The 7500-nt window shown below is 42.8% G+C and overlaps 1 protein-coding gene and 1 long non-coding RNA gene across 2 annotated transcripts in view; both read left to right on the forward strand.

The window, feature by feature from the left end:
- Window positions 1-7500, forward strand: part of LOC143283447 (potassium voltage-gated channel subfamily KQT member 1-like) — a 272354-nt gene that overhangs the window by 84378 nt on the left and 180476 nt on the right. The window lies entirely within an intron of this gene.
- Window positions 1-7500, forward strand: part of LOC143283446 (uncharacterized) — a 191378-nt gene that overhangs the window by 81220 nt on the left and 102658 nt on the right. The window contains exon 2 of the long non-coding RNA XR_013055407.1: window positions 7342-7426. This is a non-coding gene — a long non-coding RNA (uncharacterized LOC143283446). The remainder of the gene's footprint in view (window positions 1-7341; window positions 7427-7500) is intronic.

A 7500-nucleotide genomic window follows, 5' to 3' on the forward strand; every position in this document is an offset into this window, starting at 1 on the left:
AACTCGTGCGCAAGTGATATAATTATGTATGTGTTAGGCTGTCTGTCTGTGCCCCCCCCCCCCCCCCCCATCCCCCAACCCAACCCCCACCGCCCCTGCCCTTGGTCCATTTTCCCCTCATATTTCTGTGTTGTCCATATAATATTCTGTGTGGCATATTCAGGATTAAAAGGTTGTACCAGTCTTTTATAAAAGCTAAACTTGTGTTTGCACACTTCCTCTGTGACCAGTTGCTGTCGTGTGTACACATGTCAAATGATCGGTATACAAGGATAAGCCAGCTGCTTACTTTTCTTCTTCTTCTTCTTTTTTTAATTTTTTTTAAATATTTTTTTTTAAAGGAAGCGTCTGGGCTTCTTCCAATGCACCTTACATTTATTTACCCCGTGTGCTAGCTGAATTGGTAGCACCAGCAAGCATTGACTTGAAGTTGTTTATATTTATATTTACATTTTTGTAGGTTAATACTTGTTGTTAATGCTTATTTATTTATCTAGTTTATGAAACGCTGTTAACGTCGTCTCTTTCGCCGTTCGTATGGAGAGGGTTAAACTGAGCAAGAACTTGAAGTTGTATACCTTGTATATGAAGAGAGTTACTACTCTTCATTGTTTGATTTAGAAAGGAAAAAAACAAACATATATATATATAATCATATATGTATATTGTTCGTTCTTTAGTTTAACGTCTTTTCATTGTAAGTGATATTAGACGACGGTAGAAAAAATAATCGAGGAGGAGGAGGGAGCGGGGCGGAGGGAGGGGGTGCGTGCGTGTGTGTAGGGGGGGGGGGGGGGGGGGGGGGGGGGGGGGGGGGGGGGGGGCGGGGAGAAATTACTGTGTACGCATGCGAGTATGTGAAAGTGTGTATGCGTGTGTGTGTGTGTGTCTGTGTGTCTGTGTGTCTGTGCGTGCGTGTGTGTTACATATAGAAAATGATTGATACATGTATATAAATTCCAAGATCTATATCCCACTAACGCTCTCCACATCCCCAATTCACCCACCACCACCCCCCACTTCCTCCACTACTACCACCACCACTCCTCACCACCACCATCACCACCATCACCATCATCATCGTCATCCCCGCTTCTCTCTCTCTCTCTCTCTCTCTCTCTCTCTCTCTTTCTGTGTGACCTTAGACAAAAACTTATTCAACCGAAATATTATAGAGATCCGTCTAATTTTAGGTTCAGTTTACTCATGTCTTCAAGACAGGAATGTACTCTGCATAACTTGGCCATATATATATATGAAGGATTGAAGAGACTAAGTACAGTTATCTCGTGAATGTTGTTGAATATTTGTGTGGACTATTTTGGGTGATATGGTTGATATTGTGCTAACAATTTTTGATTGATTTGAATTGTCTATTTACTGTGTCATGTCATTTTCTAATTATTATTTATCAATGAATCCCCCTTCAGTAAGGGGCTCTGGCCTTATCTGAATAAAACATTCGTTCGTTCGTTCGTTCGTTCTCTCTCCCTCTCTCTCTCTCTCTCTCTCTCTCTCTCTCTCTCTCTCTCTCTCTCTCTCTCTATTTGTTGTTTCACCGAAGTGGTCCAAGGCCTACAGTTGTACTGAAGTTGGTGGACAGAGTGCTCTACATCTGACACACACAGCAACTGATGGCAAACACTGGCAGCTAGGAGGAAGGTGGCAGAATGGTTAAGACGCTCAGCTGCCAATACAGAGAGTCCGTGAGGGTGTGGGTTCGAATCCCGCTCTCGCCCTTTCTCCTAAGTTTGACTGGAAAATCAAACTGAGCGTCTAGTCTTTCGGATGAGACGATAAACCGAGGTCCCGTGTGCAGCACGCACTTGGCGCACTGAAAAAGAACCCATGGCAACGAGAGTGTTGTCCTCTGGCGAAATTACGTAAAATGAAATCCACTTTCATAGGTACACAAATATGTAAGCATGCACTCAAGGCCTGACTAAGCGCGATGGGTTATGCTGCTGGTCAGGCATCTGCTCAACAGATGTGGTGTAGCGTGTATGGATTTGTCCGAACGCAGTGACGCCTCCTTGAGAAAGTGAAACTGAAACTGAAACTGGCAGCTGCTCTTTGTCGATAAAGGACCGCTCACTTTTTTTTTTCCTGTTCTCTCGGCCTGATTCTGTCTCTTTCTCTCCCCCTCCCCTCCCCTCCTCCCCACTCTTTGTACTTGTCTATTTATCTATCACCCTCCCTCTCTTTCTCTGTCTCTCGCCCTCTCTATCTCACTCTCTCTATGAGAGAGTGAGAGAGAGTGAGAGAGAGTGTGTGTGTGTATGTGTGTTCTGTGGTTTTGTTTGTTTGTTTGTTTGTTTTTTTATGTCGATTATTAATACCATGCTTGTGCCTCTGTGTGTGTGTGTGTGTGTGTGTGTGTGTGTGTGTGTGTGTGTGTGTGTGTGTGTGTTATTTTTTACCATGCTTATGCCATTATGTAGTATAGTATTCGCAATTCTATGACATTAAGTAGCATCGTGTAGTGCATGCAATGACATATAATAATGTAGTTTTGTGCAGTGTAGACCCTGTTTCAGGGCGGGAACTTGATGAAAAAAAAAGCGCGCCAGTGCTTATCTATTATCCTCGATAATAAAGAATTTGTCTTGTCCTCTCTCTCTCTCTCTCTCTCTCTCTCTCTCTCTCTCTCTCGTAGTAGGAGCAGTAGTAATAGTAGTATTTACCATTATTATTATTATTATTACCATTGTTGTGTCTTATCGTTATTGGTATTGTTGTCACAAGGACAGATTGGAAGACCTAGGCAATGCCTAAAATCTTTATCCTTGAGTAATGAAGTTCTTGAATCTCGAATCTCCCTCTGTCATTCTCTCTCTCTTATTCTACCTCTGTCTGTCTGTCTGTCTGTCTGTCTGTCTGTCTTTTATTTTCTTATATCTCCAATTCTGTCTGTCCGCTTGTCAGTTTCTCTCACGCTTGAGAGAGAGAGAGAGAGAGAGATAGACAGAGGGCAATAGAGAGTTAGATATATAAATGTATGGACAGAAAAAGAAAAGGAGAGAGAGAGAGAGAGAGAGAGAGACAGAGGGCAATAGAGAGTTAGATATATAAATGTATGGACAGAAAAAGAAAAGGAGAGAGAGAGAGAGAGAGCGATAGACAGAGGGCAATAGAGAGTTAGATATATAAATGTATGGACAGAAAAAGAAAAGGAGAGAGAGAGAGAGAGAGCGATAGACAGAGGGCAATAGAGAGTTAGATATATAAATGTATGGACAGAAAAAGAAAAGGAGAGAGAGAGAGAGAGAGAGATAGACAGAGGGCAATAGAGAGTTAGATATATAAATGTATGGACAGAAAAAGAAAAGGAGAGAGAGAGAGAGAGAGAGATAGACAGAGGGCAATAGAGAGTTAGATATATAAATGTATGTACAGAAAAAGAAAAGGAGAGAGAGAGAGAGAGAGAGATAGACAGAGGGCAATAGAGAGTTAGATATATAAATGTATGTACAGAAAAAGAAAAGGAGAGAGAGAGAGAGAGAGAGATAGACAGAGGGCAATAGAGAGTTAGATATATAAATGTATGGACAGAAAAAGAAAAGGAGAGAGAGAGAGAGAGAGAGATAGACAGAGGGCAATAGAGAGTTAGATATATAAATGTATGTACAGAAAAAGAAAAGGAGAGTGAGAGAGAGAGAGACAGAGAATAAGAAAAAAAAGAGGCAGACAGAGAGAGAGAGAGAGAGAGAGAGAGATAGACAGAGGGCAATAGAGAGTTAGATATATAAATGTATGTACAGAAAAAGAAAAGGAGAGTGAGAGAGAGAGAGAGAGACAGAGAATAAGAAACAAAAGAGGCAGACAGAGAGAGAGAGAGAGAGAGAGAGAGAGAGAGAGCGATAGACAGAGGGCAATAGAGAGTTAGATATATAAATGTATGTACAGAAAAAGAAAAGGAGAGAGAGAGAGAGAGAGAGAGAGAGAGAGCGATAGACAGAGGGCAATAGAGAGTTAGATATATAAATGTATGGACAGAAAAAGAAAAGGAGAGTGAGAGAGAGAGAGAGAGACAGAGAATAAGAAACAAAAGAGGCAGACAGAGAGAGAGAGAGAGAGAGAGAGAGAGAGAGCGATAGACAGAGGGCAATAGAGAGTTAGATATATAAATGTATGGACAGAAAAAGAAAAGGAGAGTGAGAGAGAGAGAGAGACAGAGAATAAGAAAAAAAAGAGGCAGACAGAGAGAGAGAGAGAGAGAGAGAGAGAGAGAGAGAGAGAGAAAGATTCAAACATATACACAGACAGAGGGAGACAGAGAAAGAGAGAGAGAGAGAGAGAGAGACAGAGAATAAGAAAAAGAGACAGACAGAGAGAGAGAGACAAAGATTCAAAACATATACACAGACAGAGGGAGACAGAGAAAGAGAGAGAGAGAGAGAGACAGAGAATAAGAAAAAGAGACAGACAGAGAGAGAGAGACAAAGATTCAAAACATATACACAGACAGAGGGAGACAGAGAAAGAGAGAGAGAGAGAGAGACAGAGAATAAGAAAAAGAGACAGACAGAGAGAGAGAGACAAAGATTCAAAACATATACACAGACAGAGGGAGACAGAGAAAGAGAGAGAGAGAGAGACAGAGAATAAGAAAAAGAGGCAGACACTGAGACAGAGAGAAAGATTCAAACATGTACACAGATAGAGGGAGACAGAGAAAGAGAGAGAGACAGAGAGACAGAGAATAAGAAAAAGAGACAGACAGAGAGAGAGAGACAAAGATTCAAAACATATACACAGACAGAGGGAGACAGAGAAAGAGAGAGAGAGAGAGAGACAGAGAATAAGAAAAAGAGACAGACAGAGAGAGAGAGACAAAGATTCAAAACATATACACAGACAGAGGGAGACAGAGAAAGAGAGAGAGAGAGAGAGACAGAGAATAAGAAAAAGAGACAGACAGAGAGAGAGAGACAAAGATTCAAAACATATACACAGACAGAGGGAGACAGAGAAAGAGAGAGAGAGAGAGAGACAGAGAATAAGAAAAAGAGACAGACAGAGAGAGAGAGACAAAGATTCAAAACATATACACAGACAGAGGGAGACAGAGAAAGAGAGAGAGAGAGAGAGAGACAGAGAATAAGAAAAAGAGACAGACAGAGAGAGAGAGACAAAGATTCAAAACATATACACAGACAGAGGGAGACAGAGAAAGAGAGAGAGACAGAGAGAGACAGAGAATAAGAAAAAGAGACAGACAGAGAGAGAGAGACAAAGATTCAAAACATATACACAGACAGAGGGAGACAGAGAAAGAGAGGGAGAGAGAGAGAGACAGAGAATAAGAAAAAGAGACAGACAGAGAGAGAGAGACAAAGATTCAAAACATATACACAGACAGAGGGAGACAGAGAAAGAGAGAGAGAGAGAGAGACAGAGAATAAGAAAAAGAGACAGACAGAGAGAGAGAGACAAAGATTCAAAACATATACACAGACAGAGGGAGACAGAGAAAGAGAGAGAGAGACAGAGAATAAGAAAAAGAGACAGACAGAGAGAGAGAGACAAAGATTCAAAACATATACACAGACAGAGGGAGACAGAGAAAGAGAGAGAGAGAGAGAGACAGAGAATAAGAAAAAGAGACAGACAGAGAGAGAGAGACAAAGATTCAAAACATATACACAGACAGAGGGAGACAGAGAAAGAGAGAGAGAGAGAGAGAGACAGAGAATAAGAAAAAGAGACAGACAGAGAGAGAGAGACAAAGATTCAAAACATATACACAGACAGAGGGAGACAGAGAAAGAGAGAGAGAGAGAGAGAGACAGAGAATAAGAAAAAGAGACAGACAGAGAGAGAGAGACAAAGATTCAAAACATATACACAGACAGAGGGAGACAGAGAAAGAGAGAGAGAGAGAGAGAGACAGAGAATAAGAAAAAGAGACAGACAGAGAGAGAGAGACAAAGATTCAAAACATATACACAGATAGAGGGAGACAGAAAAAGAGAGGAGAGACAGACAGTACAGTTAAAAGGCAGAGGCAGGGAGAGAGAGAGAGAGAGAGTGTGTGTGTGTATATATCGATTCAGGTTCAGAACGCAAACAAGAGCAGCTGTCCAATAGGGTGTTGCAACACTGCCTATAGAAAGAACAGAGAGAAGTGCGGGGGGGGGAGGGGGGGGGAGAGGGGGGAGAGGGAGAAGACAGAAAGTGGGAGAACGAAACAGAGAGAGAGAAAGAGAGAGAGACGTTGGGAGAGTATGAGAGAGACAGAGAGAGAATGGAAGAGCGTATGTTGAGAGAGAGAGAGAGAGAGGGGGGGGGGGGAAGAAAGAGAGAAGGAAGAGAAAGCGACTGAGCGAGAGAGAGAGAGGAGAGAGAGAGAGAGACGTTGGGAGAGTATGAGAGAGACAGAGAGAGAATGGAAGAGCGTATGTTGAGAGAGAGAGAGGGAAAGAAAGGGAGAGGAAGAGAAAGCGACTGAGCGAGAGAGAGAGAGAGAGAGAGAGAGAGAGAGAGAGAGAGAGAGCGGGGGGGAAGAGATAGTGAGAGAGCAGAGAGAGAGAGAAGCAGACAGACAGACAGACAGCCACACAGGCAGAGAAAAGAACGACAGACACACAGATAGACAGACAGAGACAGGGCCAGTGAAGAGTGGGAGAGAGAGAGACAGACAGACAGACTGACAGACAGACAGAGATAGACAGACAAATAGAAAGAGAGAGAGAGAGAGAGGGGGGGGGAGGGAGAATAAGGCAGAGACAGAGACACACGTCACTGCATGAACTGACGACGTACAACAGTTGGACAAACAGCAATGGTTAGGGATGTGTCAGCATTGACTTCGACATGCGTCTGTTGACTCATAAGGCTTGTTTTAAGTACTCTGCCTCTCTTTCTGCGCCTCTTTCTGCTGTTTTTCCGTCAACACCCCCAACCCCCCTCTTCGCTCTCTGTCTGTCTGTCTGTCTGTCTGTCTGTCTCCCTGTTTGTCTGTCTCTCACTCTGTTTTGTCTCTCTGTCTCTTTTTTCTGTCTCTCTTTCTGTCTCTGTCTCCTTGTTTCTGTCTCTGCTTCTGTCTGTCTGTCTGTCTGTCTCTATCTCTGTCTGTCTGTCTCTGTCTCCTTGTTTCTGTCTCTGCCCCTGTCTCTCAATCCGCTCTTTTGTCTTTGTGATTCTGACTCTTATCTGACAATATGTCTGTATGTATGCATGTATGTATGAATGTATGTATGTTTATCTATCTATCTATCTATCTATCTATCTGTCTGTCTATCTGTCTGTCTGTCTGTCTCTCTGTCCATCAGTTTATCAATCCATCTGTCGAGTGGGCGATCCAATCCCCATTGAAATGTGTTCTGTTTTCATATTCAGTGAACAGCCTGATGGCAGGGTGGGGGGTTCAAAAGGAACTGCCGCTGGGAGGATAAAGACTGGACAGCGGTCTTCCTGCACACAGGTAAGGGTCAAGACTCTGGCACTCACCTGCTAATGCTTTGAAATCTCTGCTATGTGTGTACGTACTGCGAACAC

Source organism: Babylonia areolata, chromosome 6 (genome assembly GCF_041734735.1).
Source record: "Babylonia areolata isolate BAREFJ2019XMU chromosome 6, ASM4173473v1, whole genome shotgun sequence".
Classification (NCBI taxonomy): Eukaryota; Metazoa; Mollusca; class Gastropoda; order Neogastropoda; family Buccinidae; genus Babylonia; species Babylonia areolata.